The following is a 14,060-nucleotide window of genomic DNA, read 5'->3' on the forward strand; positions in this document are numbered from 1 at the left end:
TCTTCAATCTTGGGAGCATTGGGAGCTGTTCAGAGGATGCTTATGAAGATAAATTTAGGGGAGCTTTTTAATAGGAAACTTTATTTTTGTGCTTGATTGCTTGCTCAGTTGCAAATTAATAAACTTTTGACTTATAATTAAATAAAATAAAGTATTTTACTGATGACATTTTTTTCTAGTGTAACAACTCTTCGTAAATATTATGACAGCAGTATGAAGAAATAGTGTGCAAATAAGATTGCAATCTGTTTTTTTAAAATACGCTTTTATTATTTTTTCTTTTTTACATTTATTATTATAAGTAAAAATATGCTTTTCTTAAAACAAAAATCTTGTTATAAGTAAGAAAAATCCTAAGGATTTTCTGTGTTTGTGTTTTTATTCTATTTTTACTACACAAATGTTAGATCATTAAAGCTTGTGGGTGTAATTATCGTTCTTTTTTGATGTTTATTATCAAATTGAAGTCTTAATGCTTCTGCAATTATGTAAAACATTGCAAATCACAAATTGTTGATATAACATTAAGAATTGGTGGGTTGTCGTTATTTCATACACCTGATAATTTCTTTCAGGAATGGGGCTCCATTGTTAGATATGAAACCTGTAATTTTCTCACTTTTCAAGAAGAAACCAGTATCTTTCTATTCTGTTAGCTCTGCTAATGAAAGAAGGTGGGGTATTTTATTAAATTAGCCCAATATTGATTTTTAGTGATGGTTTTTCAAAGTTAAGTTTCTGACTCACATTTAGCTTATCAGCACTTACTGATAAAACATGTTCCTAAATTCTTACCATGTGCCAATTACAGTGCCTTAGCAACTTTATCTCTTATGTATTTAATCCTCACACAAGAAAATGCATTATTTTTATTATTTTATAGATTATGAACCAGAAGCTTAGAATTAATTAATAAGCTCATAGTCACATAGCAAGTAAAGGACAAAGACAGATTTCAATCCTATGACTCCTAAGCATGGACACTGTCGGTCAGCCCGGGCTGCTTTAATGAAATACCATAGACTGAATGGCTTAAACAGCAAACATTTGTTTCTCACACTTCTGGAGGCTGAAAGTCCAGGATCAAGGTGCCAGCAGATTCAGTTCTTGGTGAGGGCTGTCTTCCTGGGTTGCAGATGGATGGCTGCCTTCTTTCTGTGTCTTCTTCTTCTTCCTATAAGGACACTGATAAATCCTATTGTGGGGAGCCCAACCTCATGACCTCATCTAAACCTAATTACCTCCCAAAGACCCCACCTACAAAGATCATTGCACTGAGAGTTAAAGTTTCAACATGTAAATTTTGGGGGGACACAAACATTCAGTCCTTAACAGGGACCGATCATTGTGTCATCCTCCCATGCTTCATTTGTTTATTTAGTTATTCAGTAAATACTTACTAAACACCTGTTATGTGCTAGGGACTGTGGATACAGTGATGAACAAAGGCAGATACAGACTGTGCCATCATGGTACTGATTATCTAGCAGAGGAGAAAAACAATCACAAAGAAGTGTGTGTGGTGAGTTTATGACAGGGGACATGCAGGGTGACAAGTGAACACGTGACAAGCACGGCCAGCCACACAGGTAATCCGAAGAAGGGCATCAAGAGACTTTCAGAGGAGAAAACATTTAAGCTGGGCCTGAGAAAGGTCCTGGGGTTGGGTAGGTAAAGGAACGAATGCTTTCAAAAGTGGAGAGGTAGAAAGCATGGTACAGGAAAAGGAAGGAAAGCAGTTCAGAATATCTGAAAGTGTAGATTCCAGGTGTAACAGTCTGTCCTCATGCTGCTATAAGGACATACCTGAGACTGGGTGATTTATAAAGGAAAAAGGTTGAATTGACTGACAATTCCACATGTCCGGGGAGGCCTCAGGAAACCTACGATCATGGCAGAAGCGGAAGCAAATGTGTCCTTCTTCACGTGGTAGCAGGAAGGAGACGTGCCAAGCAAAAGGGGAAAAGCCCCTTATAAAACCATCAGATCTCATGAGAACTCACTCACTCACTATCGCAAGAACAGCATGAGGGTAATCTCCCTCATGATTCAGTTACCTCTCATCGGGACCCTCCCGTGACACGTGAGGATTATGGGAACTACAATTCAAGATGAGATTTAGGTGGGGACACAGCCAAAACATATCACCAAGAACAGGGTGGCAACAGAGAAAACTGAGAACTGGTCAAAGGCCAGTCATTACAATAGTTTGGATATTGTGTTATGGGCAGTGGAAGACATGAAAGAATGTTAGGCAGGAGAATAAAGTGATCATTCTGACCCTGAATATATATATCTCTCTCTCCTGAATTAGAGCAGGAACAAGAAAGACTGAAGACGGAGTGAACTTGCAGTAAGTCAGATGAGAGGTGAGGGCAGCTTGGACTAAAGTAGTGGTGGAGAAATGGAGAAAAGTGTATAGAATGAAAAGATGTTTAGGAGTGGACTTGATAGAACTGAGTAATTAATTGGAATCTTGGAGGGGAAGGAATCAAGAATGACTTGTAGATTTCTGACTTGAGCAAATGATTAAGATTATTCACAGATATAGGGAATACAAGAGGCTTGGGGGAAAAGCTAGGAAATTCAGTTTAGAAGGAGAAATTAGTCGGTAAAGGTGAACTATTCGATTTGGCAGTTTGGAAGTCATTGGCTACCACTGGGAGTGGCCATGTTATAGTAGAAACTAGATTCTAGTGAGCAGATGAGTAAATGAGAGTTAAGGATGTTAGTACACTTAATATATATTACATGTTCATGAGATAGAGTATTAGCTGGTGCAGAACATTGGATTTGGTAAAAGTTTTAAAAAAGGGTGATCTTGAGCCTACATCTGTACAGAAGGGAATGATCAAAAGCTTGTAGAGAAGGAGAGGCTGAAAAAGAAGGCAAGGCATGGAATTCTGAAGGAACAAGGCTCCCGAGGAGGTAGAATGAGAGAAGAAATCAAGAGCAGAGGTGGAGGGTGTAGGTTTGTTCCAGAGCAGAGATATCTCCCCTTCTCTGAGACTAGCATTGGGAATAGGAAAGTGGGTGTGGCTGTGCCTAACTTTGGGATAGGCAGAGAGACGAAGACAGAGTTGGCATGGACTTGAATTTGAAGGAATTCTCACCTAATGACCACAGATGTCTTAGGCCTAACAGCATAGTCCTTGCATAGGCAAAGAAGTTATGTTATGATGAATATATTTAAAATTTGACGGTTAAAAATGCTTCTTTCACATTTTAAAATTTATCTTTAAAAAATTCCTACGTTTTATATAAGATTCATAGACTGTTGTAGTTATTTAGTACTTCAGCCACCCAAATGGTACAATCTTAAAAAACCCTTTGTAAAAAGTTAGATTTTTAAATTAGACATATATAAGCAATCTTGATATTTATATTGATTTTTTCTATTATCAAATGCTTGCAGTTTCATATATTCTCTCATTTTATCAAATAGAATGGAATGTTATATTTTTATTTAAACACCCTTGATTCAATCTTTATGGTATTTGACTGTGAGATAAATAGCTTGTCACTAAGCCCTTTGAGGAAAAATAGATCTCAAATAGCCATGTTTTAGTGTTTCTACAAATGGAGCTTCTTTCCAATATGCAATGAGCAGTCCTTTATCCTTCTGCCAGCCTTAAGTTTATGGAGCCATCAACAAAAGGCACTGAACATTTTAAATACTATCTTTGGGATGAACTCAGGCATGATACGAGCATCTTCTCACTTTTTAGAAAAACTGCAGGAAAAAAAAAACATTTATAAAACATTATTTAGGTTCCCCATTAATTGCTGGGATTGCCATAACAAAGTACCACATACTGGGTGGCTTAAAAGGAGAAATTTGTTATCTCAGAGTTCTGGAGGCTCCAAGGTCAGGCTCCTTCTAAGTCTCTGGGTAGCTGCATCGTTTCAATCTCTGCCTCTGTGCATGTCTGTGTCCAAATTTCCCCACTGTATGAGGACACTAGTCATACTGGATTAGGACCCATGCTAATGACCTCATTTTTTTTTTTTTTTTTTTTTTTGGGAGGGGTCTAGCTCTGTCGCCCAGGCTGGAGTGCAGTGGCCAGATCTCAGCTCACTGCAAGCTCCGCCTCCCGGGTTTACGCCATTCTCCTGGCTCAGCCTCCCGAGTAGCTGGGACTACAGGCGCCTGCCACCTCGCCCGGCTAGTTTTTTGTATTTTTTAGTAGAGATGGGGTTTCACCGTGTTAACCAGGATGGTCTCGATCTCCTGACCTTGTGATCCGCCCGTCTCGGCCTCCCAAAGTGCTGGGATTACAGGCTTGAGCCACCGCGCCCGGCCGCTAATGACCTCATTTTTAACTTGATTACCTCTCTAAAGACTCTATTTCCAAATAAGGCCACATTCTGCAGCATTTTGGGGGGTTAAGATTTCAACATATCTCTGGTGAGTAGGCACAATTCAACCTATAACAGATTCCATTAAGAGCACATTTTGTTTTAATACCAAGTTAGATGCATGCTGTCTTTTAAAAGGAACATTTTGGATTTTCCGTGTTTTTTCTAAAAAACAAAAATCCATGCTAATCGTGAATTTAAATGACATCTTTATAGTCATAAAATCTCACTTTAGTGGTGGCTTTCATCTTCTTTAGTTGTCTTTCCACCAGCAGTGCTGAAAGATAACATGGAAACATGTTCTGAATAGAATTTTACTCCCATCTGTTTCCTTGTACACACTTTGGTGAGACTATTAATCAGCTCAGACAGGAAGATAAAGAGGCAAAGAGGAAAAGGTAAATGCAGTAATTCACCCCTCAAATAATTTTTTAGTTGTTTTTCTCAAGCTACGATAAGTAGGTGAGATGATGGATATGTTAATTAGCTTGATTTAATCATTTCACATTGTATGCACATACCAAAAGATCATCTTGTATAACAAATAAATGCAATTTTTATTTGTCAACTATATCTTAATAAAGCTAGGGAAAAAAATAAACCCACTTTAATTTGTTAATCCTAAACATTCTAATGAATTAGTTATTTCCAAATATGTAATTGAAACATTGCAAAGGAAAATCCCCATTTCAAAATGAATAGCATTTGTTAATTCATTTATAGAATATATTAGTTTATGGATAACAAAGATCTAGATCTCACAAAGTTTATGCAGATTAATAAGCATTTTGCTAATATTAATATTTGTCCAAGTTCCTTCTTTAGAAATATATTATTTTATTCATTTATTTATTTTTTTGACATGGAGTCTTGCTCTGTTGCCCAGGCTGGAGTGCAGTGGCATGGCCTGGGATCACTGCAACCTCCTCCTCCCGAGTTCAAGTGATTCTCCTGCCTCAGCCTCCTGAGTAGCTGGGATTACAGGTGCCCACAACCATGCCCAGCTAGTTTTTGTATTTTTAGTAAAGACGAGGTTTTACCATGTTGGCCAGGCTGGTCCTGAACTCCTGACCTCAAATAATTGACCCATCTCAGCCTCCCAAAATGCTGGGATTACAGGTGTAAGCCACCATGCCCAATCAGAAATATATTTTGTTTATCATACATTTATTCAATAAATATTTTAAAATGCTGTTTAATAAGCTAGGGAATATTATAGGTGCTGAAAATGTAGCAGTGACCAAAACAGAAAAAAAAAAAAATAACCATTTCATTATGAAGTTTATATCTATTATAATGGGGAAGAGAGACAGTAAAGATCAAGAAGCTCTTCTGCTGAACATAGACTGAAAAGAAGCAAGAGCAGAAGGAGGCAGATAAGTTAGAGGTTATCGAAGCCATCCAGCCAAGGTACTGGTGACTTTGAGTAAGATAGTAGCAGTGGAGGTGATGAGAGGTGGTTGGATACTGGAAGAATTTTGAAAATGAAGCCAACAAGATTTGTTGATGGATCAGATATTGAGTGTGAGCAAAAGAGAGGAGTCAAGGGTAACCCCAACTTGTACCAAATAAATAACTTGGAGAATATGCTTCTTTTATACTATATAGTAAAACAAACTTTATTTCATCTGAAAATTGTTAAGAGCTGAGTTTTCCAAGCAGATTTAGAGCTGAGCTGGAGGGCAGTTATTGCCTTTGGTATATTTTTTCAGAATTGAATTAAATAATCGAGGAAGTGGAAAGGATTATGCTATCTGTCACAGGAAACAAAAAAGAATGGGAACGACCTTCCCACCTTTGCTAAGCAGAAGTGGAAAATGATCACAATAGTGCTGTTATAAAGGGAGAGAAAGAGAAGCAGACTACACATACAATTTTTAAATTACTACATCTTGTTTTGAAGATATTGGAAACATTCAATTAGATTTTCTGAATAAAATGACAAAAACTGTTGGACTTTAATTTTGTTTGACTACTGTCAGTGGTTTTAATCATGATTTACTTGATCTGGCCCAAGGACATGTTGGCATTCTGTTACATTTTACTGTGAAAGGTTATTTGCCAACCTTTGGGAAGGTCACTTGCTCCATATCTGCTAGTTAGCCTCTCTTCCTTCCCACTCCTCTATATTGCTGTTGTTTAACTTGCTGTTTCTACCCAGAAGATGATCATCAGAGCATGCAAAAACTCCAGACTGGTCCTGGGATGAGAATCTTTCTCCATATACAATCTCTTAGCCTGTGAAATAATTCCTACCTGAAACTTATATAAACCAGAAGTAGTGGTTTATCTGTTTCTAGAAGCTATGGGTCGTTCTGTGCACAGAGGTTTCAAGGGTGCACAGAATGCACATGGAGAGTCAACCCTTGCGTTGGGACCTCCCTACATGCTCTGCAGAAGAAAATTTTGTCACTATCTCAGGTCATGACTCTTCATCCTGCTGAGCAACGCTGACTGTGCTCAATACTGTGTGTGCCTCGACTGAAGTGAATAATTAACTGTGGCATGCGCTGTTCTAAGCATTTTCTGGTTCAGTTTTATTGGTATCACAAGGTACCCAGCAATCCTAAATATTAAGCCATAGGATATGTGTTTAGTATTTTAAAGTATAATGTTGTAGCTTTTTTTGATGATAACATGTTTTGAGAGCTCTTTTCCCAAGAGGAAAAAGCATTTACTAGAAGACTAAAAGTGATTATGGATGATGGCAAATGAGGACCTAGATGGTCCTGGCATGAGACAGGTGATTTTATCATTTTCTTTGTTAAATACTAAATTATTAATACTGAAAATCTACTTTATAGCTGCATGATATTGGTCAATAGGGATTCTAAGATTGCAGAAGGTTTGTAGAAATTTGTACCTCATAAAGTGATGACAGGCTAGTAATATTTCAAAGTAGGTTTTTATTCTTCCGCAAAGCAGTCACTATGGAAAATGGTATGTCAATTCTTAAAAAAATAAAATAAAAATAGAATTAACATGTAGTTCAGCAATTCCACTTCGGGGTGTATATCCAAAAGAATTGAAAGCAGGGTCTTGAGGAGACATTAATACTCATGCTCATAGTAGCATTAATCACAATAGCCAGAAAATGGAAACAACCCAGGTGTCCATTGATGGATGAATGGATATAAAATATGTGGTATATCCATATGATGGAATATAATTCAGCCGTTTAAAAGGATGGAATTCTGACACCTGCTACAACACAGATGAACCTTGAAGACATAATACTAAGTGAAATAAGCCAGTCATGAAATGACAGATACTGTGTAATTCTACTTATAAGAGGTATCTGGAGTAGTCAAAATCATTGAAAAGAAAATAGAATGGTAGTTGCCAGGGGCTGAAGGGCAGAGGGAATGGCTAGTTGTTGTTTAACGGGTATAGATTTTCAATTTTGCAAAGTTAAAATGGTGGAGATCAGTTTTACAACAATGTGGAAATATTTAACACTACTGAACTGTATGCTTAAAATGGCTAACGTGGTAAATTTTATATTATGTGTATTTTAGCACATTTAAAAATTAAAAAGTTAAACTACATTCAAAAGAGGGATGTCTCAATCCCCAATAGATGCCTGAAGCCACAGATGGTACTGAACTTGATCACTGTCCACTAGAACACATTTCTGTTCATGTCCTCTACCCACAGATGTAATGCCTTTTCCATCTTAACTAAGCACTTATCATTTACTCTGGCCATAACTTTTGTTAAGGTGTGACAGCCAATTTTCCTTTTTTACAGTTTCACAAATAAAAGATTTATTCTTACCATGGATTTTAGCAATCTCAGATTTTTTTTTTTCATTTTCTTATTGAGAACTTTCATCTTTTCACTTAAAGGAAGCACTTTAAAGCATCTTGTCGGCATATCCAAATTGCCAGCATCACTACACTTGCACTTTGTGGTCATTGTTAAGTAAAATAAAGATGACTTGAACACAGGCACTGTGATACCGCAGCAGTAGATGTGATAACCTAGACAACTATGAAGTGACAAGCAGGTGGGTCAGGTTGAGTAGACAGCATGAAAACTCCGGGCAAAGGGATGATTCGTGTCCCAGACAGGGACAGTGTAAGATTTCATCACATGGCCGGGCACAGTGGCTCACACCCATAATGCCAGCACTTCGGGAGGCCAAGGCGGGTGGATCATGAGGTCAGGAGATCGAGACCATCCTGGCTAACACAGTGAAACCCCGTCTCTACTAAAAATACAAAAAAATTAGCCAGGCGTGGTGGTGGGCACCTGTAGTCCCAGCTACTTGGGAGGCTGAGGTAGGAGAATGGCGTGAACCTGGGAGGCGGAGGTTGCAGTGAGCCAAGATTGCACCACTGCACTCCAGCCTGGGCAACAGAGCGAGACTCCATCTCAAACAACAACAACAACAACAACAACAACAAAAGATTTCATCACACTATGCAGAACAGTGTGCAATTTAAAACTTATGAATTGTTTCTTTCTGGAATTTTGTTTAATATTTTTAGACTACAGTTGACCCTAGGTAATTGAAACTGCACATAAAGGAGGACTATTTTAGTTAAAAAAAAAATACAATTAGGTTAGGTTCTTCTGAAAATATGCACTTCTGGTTTACAGAACAAATTTACTTTTGGTCACTTATGTGAGTGGAAGTGGGGAGACACTAACATTTAAGTTGTTACACTCAGAATAGTGTTTACACACTAAGAAATTAGACACATGTCAGTTGTGCCTCATTTTGTTGCAAGTAAATAAAATTAATTTTAGATGATTTAACCAAGAAAAAAGAGCTATTGAAAGGCTACTAGGTGTCTCAAAGTAAAAGAAGGAAAAGCCAACTGGGTAAGACAGACTTAACTCAGCAGGCCTGCGGTGCTCAGACTCTGTGCTCCTCAGAAGGGCCTGTCTTTAAGAATGGACCTTGGCTGGCTTCTGGGAGACAACCTCTGAGCCCTCGGAATATTCTGCCCCAATAGCATGGTTTTCTATGCCTGAGACCTTGATCCACACTATATTTAGAGTGAACATCAGTTTTTGTGTGTCCTGGGGCCTTGGCTGTGCTGTACCACCTTGATCAGATCTTTTTATGTTAACAGTGTGATTTGGGTTAATACCTTTTTTTTCTGGGGTTGAGGGTGTGGGAGAGAGCTGTAGCTGAGTAGCTGAGGTCAGTCACATGGATATTGCTTGCCTATGTCATAGACCCCCCCCCCCCCAATAAAAACCCTGGACACTAAGACTTGGGGGAACTTCCCTGGTTGGGAACACTTCACATGGGTTGTCACATGTCATTGCTGGGAAAAATAAGTACATCCTCATGTGACTCCCCTGGGAAGGGAAAGATCACTCACCTCTGAAAGCCTGTGCATCGTTTCTTCTGGACTTCACTGCATGAATCTTTCTGCTTTGCTGATTATAATCTGTATCTTTTTGCTGTCATAATCTGTAACCATGAGTTCAGTAGCACTTCTGAGTTCTGAGTCCTTCTAGTGAATCATCAAGCCTGAAAGTGTTCTTGGGAACCCCCAACACACTGACTAACCCAGTTGTGAGAAAGACAGAGTCAGAATGGCTCTTGGGACCTCAGCAGCATGACCTGATGACACCAGTCCCTAGGTCACTGCCATGGGACAATGTGACCCCAGACATCTTCTGGACCCAAGAGTATCATGGGCCCAGCTCAGGTCACTCACATAACAAGATAGAGTGTCGCACAATTGTGACCACTGGGGGACATCGAGACACAGATGTGACTTGAGCTGGCTTGTGTCCATGCCAGTATATGTTACATATGTTGGTACATATGATGCTTCTCTTATTACTTTTTTAGTCTTTCTTAAATCCACATTTAGAAGTTAATAAAGTTAGTGTTTCTAGTAGAGTAGCAGGCACTTCAGCTGATCAGCCAATACTTTTTCTATTGATAATAAATACAGATTACATTTATGAGTTTGTGTATTATTCAGGAAAAATTAATGTTAATACCATCATTTTTATACTAAGCTTCCTGTCTAACAAGGTGACTCAAAGTATAAAATCCTGGGCTCTAATCCCAGTCACTTAATGTCTCTGAGATTCAGATTCTTTGCTTTTCAAGAGAGGGTGGTGTTCCCGTAGGTAGTGGCTGTGAATATTAAATAAGATAGCAGGTAGGAGTCCACATAATAGTGCTCAGCACATTTAGATGTTTAACAATATTTTATTCATTTTTTTCTTCTCTTCCTATTTTATTATCTTCCCCCTTTTATCCTTACTTAAACACCTACTAAATTTGAATAATATCTAAGCCATAGAAATATCTACTGAATATTGGAATTCATATGTTATATGTAGTCTATACTAGGACTGTTTTGTCATAATTCCTTTATGCACCAACATTTTTATTTCATATATAATATTTAAACGTGAGAACTTCTGAAATTTTTGTTTCATACTGTATTAGTCCATTTTCACACTGCTATAAAGATATACCCAAGACTGAGTAATATATAAGGAAAGAGGTTTAATTGACTCACAGTTCCACATGGCTGGAGAGGCCTCAGGAAACTTACAATTGTGGCAGAAAGCAAAGAGGAAACAGACATCTTCTTCACAAGGCGGCAGGAGGGAAGTGAAGTGAGAGCACAGGAAAAACATGCCCCTTTAAAAACCATCAGATCTTGTGAGAATTCACTCACTATCACGAGAACGCATAGGGGAAGCCACCCTCATAATCCAATTCACCTCCCACCACGTTCCTCCCTTGGCATGTGGGGATCATGGGAATTATAATTCGAGATGAGATTTGGGTGATGGGGACACAGAGCTAAACTGTATCACATACCAAATAGTTATTTTGAGTACAATTTTTTCATCAAATTATTCTCTTAATCTTTTTCACCTTCAGAATGTAATTGTTTCTCAGGACATAAAATTGACATGCAGCACAGCAAACATAGCTATCCTCTCATGAATAAAAATATGAAACAGATGGCGGATAAGTGTTTATACATCCTGATGTTAAATACATCCTGATACCTATAGACTGGTAAAGAGACACACACATACACAATGTTAGAGAATGAATTATTTTCCCAAAATATAGGAAATGGTCAGTAAAAGTTACATCAAAGATGACTGTGCCTCCCTACATTTCATAAGGTTCAGGAAGAAATATTTGCTCTCCATTAAGTCCTAAGAGAAAGGGAATGAATCGCATTACATATTATCAAGGGGGCTCCTGTGGCAAAAATAAAGGGGGAGGAGGAGAAACAGAGGAAAGCACGCTGTGAGGTCTGCTCCACTCGTGAGTTAACCAAGGCTGTAGCCAGGGAAGGCCAACTCTCCAGCAACAGAGGCCTGTGCGTTTTCCCTGAGTTGATAGACATTTTGAGACCAGGCAACCCTTCTAGAGCCAGAACTTCGAGTTTAAATCTAGTTTGAGGAAAGCTTCTAGAAGGGGTGGCACAGAAGAAAGTATTACTTTCTCTTCTTGTTCACTCCCATCTCCCTCTCCCATCACCAAGTCAGAAGGCCCATTGTTTGAACCACCTTGGATTCAGCATGAACATGTCTTGCTTCCATGGAAGAACGTGCTAAATAGGATTGGGAAGGCCAACAGAGAATATAATTTCCTCAAATATTGTACAAAAAAAGAGAGCTTACCACAATTTCCCATTAATAAATAAAGATCATTGTGGTCTTGAAAAGTGCTTGATAGATGTCTATCTGTATTTTCCATTAAGTCAAGATCCAATAAATTATCTGCATCTCTAAGTCTCCTTTTTGACCTTCAACACTGTGACCCAAGTCTTACCAAAGTCACCATATTGGTGGTATAGATATTTGTACATGTGACAGGAGAAATATTTTAGCTGAAAGATTTTCTATTAAAATATTGTTCCAAAAATTAAATGTGAGGTAGTCATCATAGTAAAGTTCCCCTTAATTGATTGTTTGGTGTATATAAACAATACCTTATACAAACTGGGATGGCAAAACTTGTCCAATAATTACTAATTTTTTTTATTCTGGTGTAATAAAGCTGTTTATTGGTTTCACACAATATTTACATTCATTCATTCATTCAATCAATCAGCCAGCAAGCCAGCAATAGATATGAAGTGCCTGCCACATGTTTGACAAAGTTTAGGAGAGGTCGCTTACCTGGATTTAAGAGTCATATATAAGCAGAAAAAAAATTGTAAAGAACAAAGGACTCAGGATTGAGTGGTCAATGACCACAGTTAGGAAGAAGAGAGGAGAAAGAAAGAGAAAGGCCTGTGAACTAGGCAGTCTGGTCACAGAGTTTTGGGTAGGAACAGATCAGGGAGAGAATGGTATCGGCAATGTCCCATGCAGAGGGGCCAGTAGGCTGCTGAGCTGTTCAGCTGTTGCTGCTGATCGGAAGGCCAATTCTGGAGCCCTGTGGAGGGAACAGCTGGAGGAAAAAGGAAAGCATGTGCAGCATGAGTAGCAATAGAGGAGGGAAAGAAGAGAGGCAGAAGTGAGGTGAGAGGACATGTTCCTCAAAGTGGCAGACACCTGTGTATTTTTTAAATTAAAACAGATGAAGGCATGCATTTTATCATTTTTGGGTGTAAAATTTCTTGAAATCTTTATTATTTCATGAGAATTCCCTGCTTTCCTTACTTTTTGCATATTTATAACAATGCACGAAAAATTTTATTTGCAGTTGCTCACTGAATATATCAAACATTTATGAACTTGTTCCTCATTGTTTTGCCTGATTTAAAGAATTTGGGTACAAGTGGATACTTTGAATGATAGACTGCATTTTTAATGACTGTATATGGCTAAGACAATAATTTTTATTCTTATTGCACCAAATAAGTTTTCTTTGTAATGGCTTCTTTTATTCTGATTAATTTTATTTATGTGCTTAGAATAGAAAGTCACTATTACATTTTTGCTATATAAGTAAGAAGCAGCGTGAATGATGGAATTTGAAAGAGAATGATCAAAAATGAAAACTGTTATTTTTGAACAAGCATTTCACAGCATGAGAACAAAATGTGTTCAACTGTTCATTTTATAACGAGAGAAAAATACATTTTAAATTAGAATTGTACTGCTCAGGCATTATAATTCATGCAGTCGTAAGAGAAATATAATGCTCTACATCAGTTGGTAGAGAAAAAAAGTCACATTTCAACCAAACATTTGGTGTTAAACCTCTTAGATAGAACACATCCTTTTTAAAGAAAGAAAGACAATTGAAAGTCAGGAATTGAGCATTAGGCCTTTAATAAGATTCAGTAAGAATCAGAAAACTATAAAGTTTGAAATCAGACGCTAAATGGAAAACAAATTCTGATTCTGTGCTAAATCAGTGAACACCTCCCCTCTATAGACCATCAACATTGCCACAATGGCTTCTTTACTTTCTCCTGAGCCAAGATAGACCCTAATTCAATGTTTGATGAATTCCAGTATATTAAGTATTTTAATAACCTTCATAAAAAAAAAAAGATGCTCCGTGAATTAGATGTGGGCTTTGGCTTATTTTTCCAGCAGCAGTGATGGATTTGCACTGATCTGTCTGTACTCTTGTGCTTATGATATTTTGGGTTCAATGACACACTGAAAGAAGTTTTGCTAGATTCATCAGGCTGTAAAACACAACGTAACAACTAACTAACCCACGGGAAGATTGAACCTGCAACCTTAGCTATGCCAACAGTGCTCCTCCAGCAGATCACTGAGCTAATGAG

The 14,060-nt window shown here is 38.0% G+C and overlaps 1 protein-coding gene across 19 annotated transcripts in view; it reads left to right on the forward strand.

The window, feature by feature from the left end:
* SYNE1 (spectrin repeat containing nuclear envelope protein 1) overlaps nt 1-14,060 on the forward strand; it is a 523,271-nt gene that overhangs the window by 98,243 nt on the left and 410,968 nt on the right. The gene's annotated exons all lie outside the window — the stretch shown is intronic.

The sequence above is a fragment of the Papio anubis genome, chromosome 6, assembly GCF_008728515.1.
Source record: "Papio anubis isolate 15944 chromosome 6, Panubis1.0, whole genome shotgun sequence".
Classification (NCBI taxonomy): domain Eukaryota; kingdom Metazoa; phylum Chordata; class Mammalia; order Primates; family Cercopithecidae; genus Papio; species Papio anubis.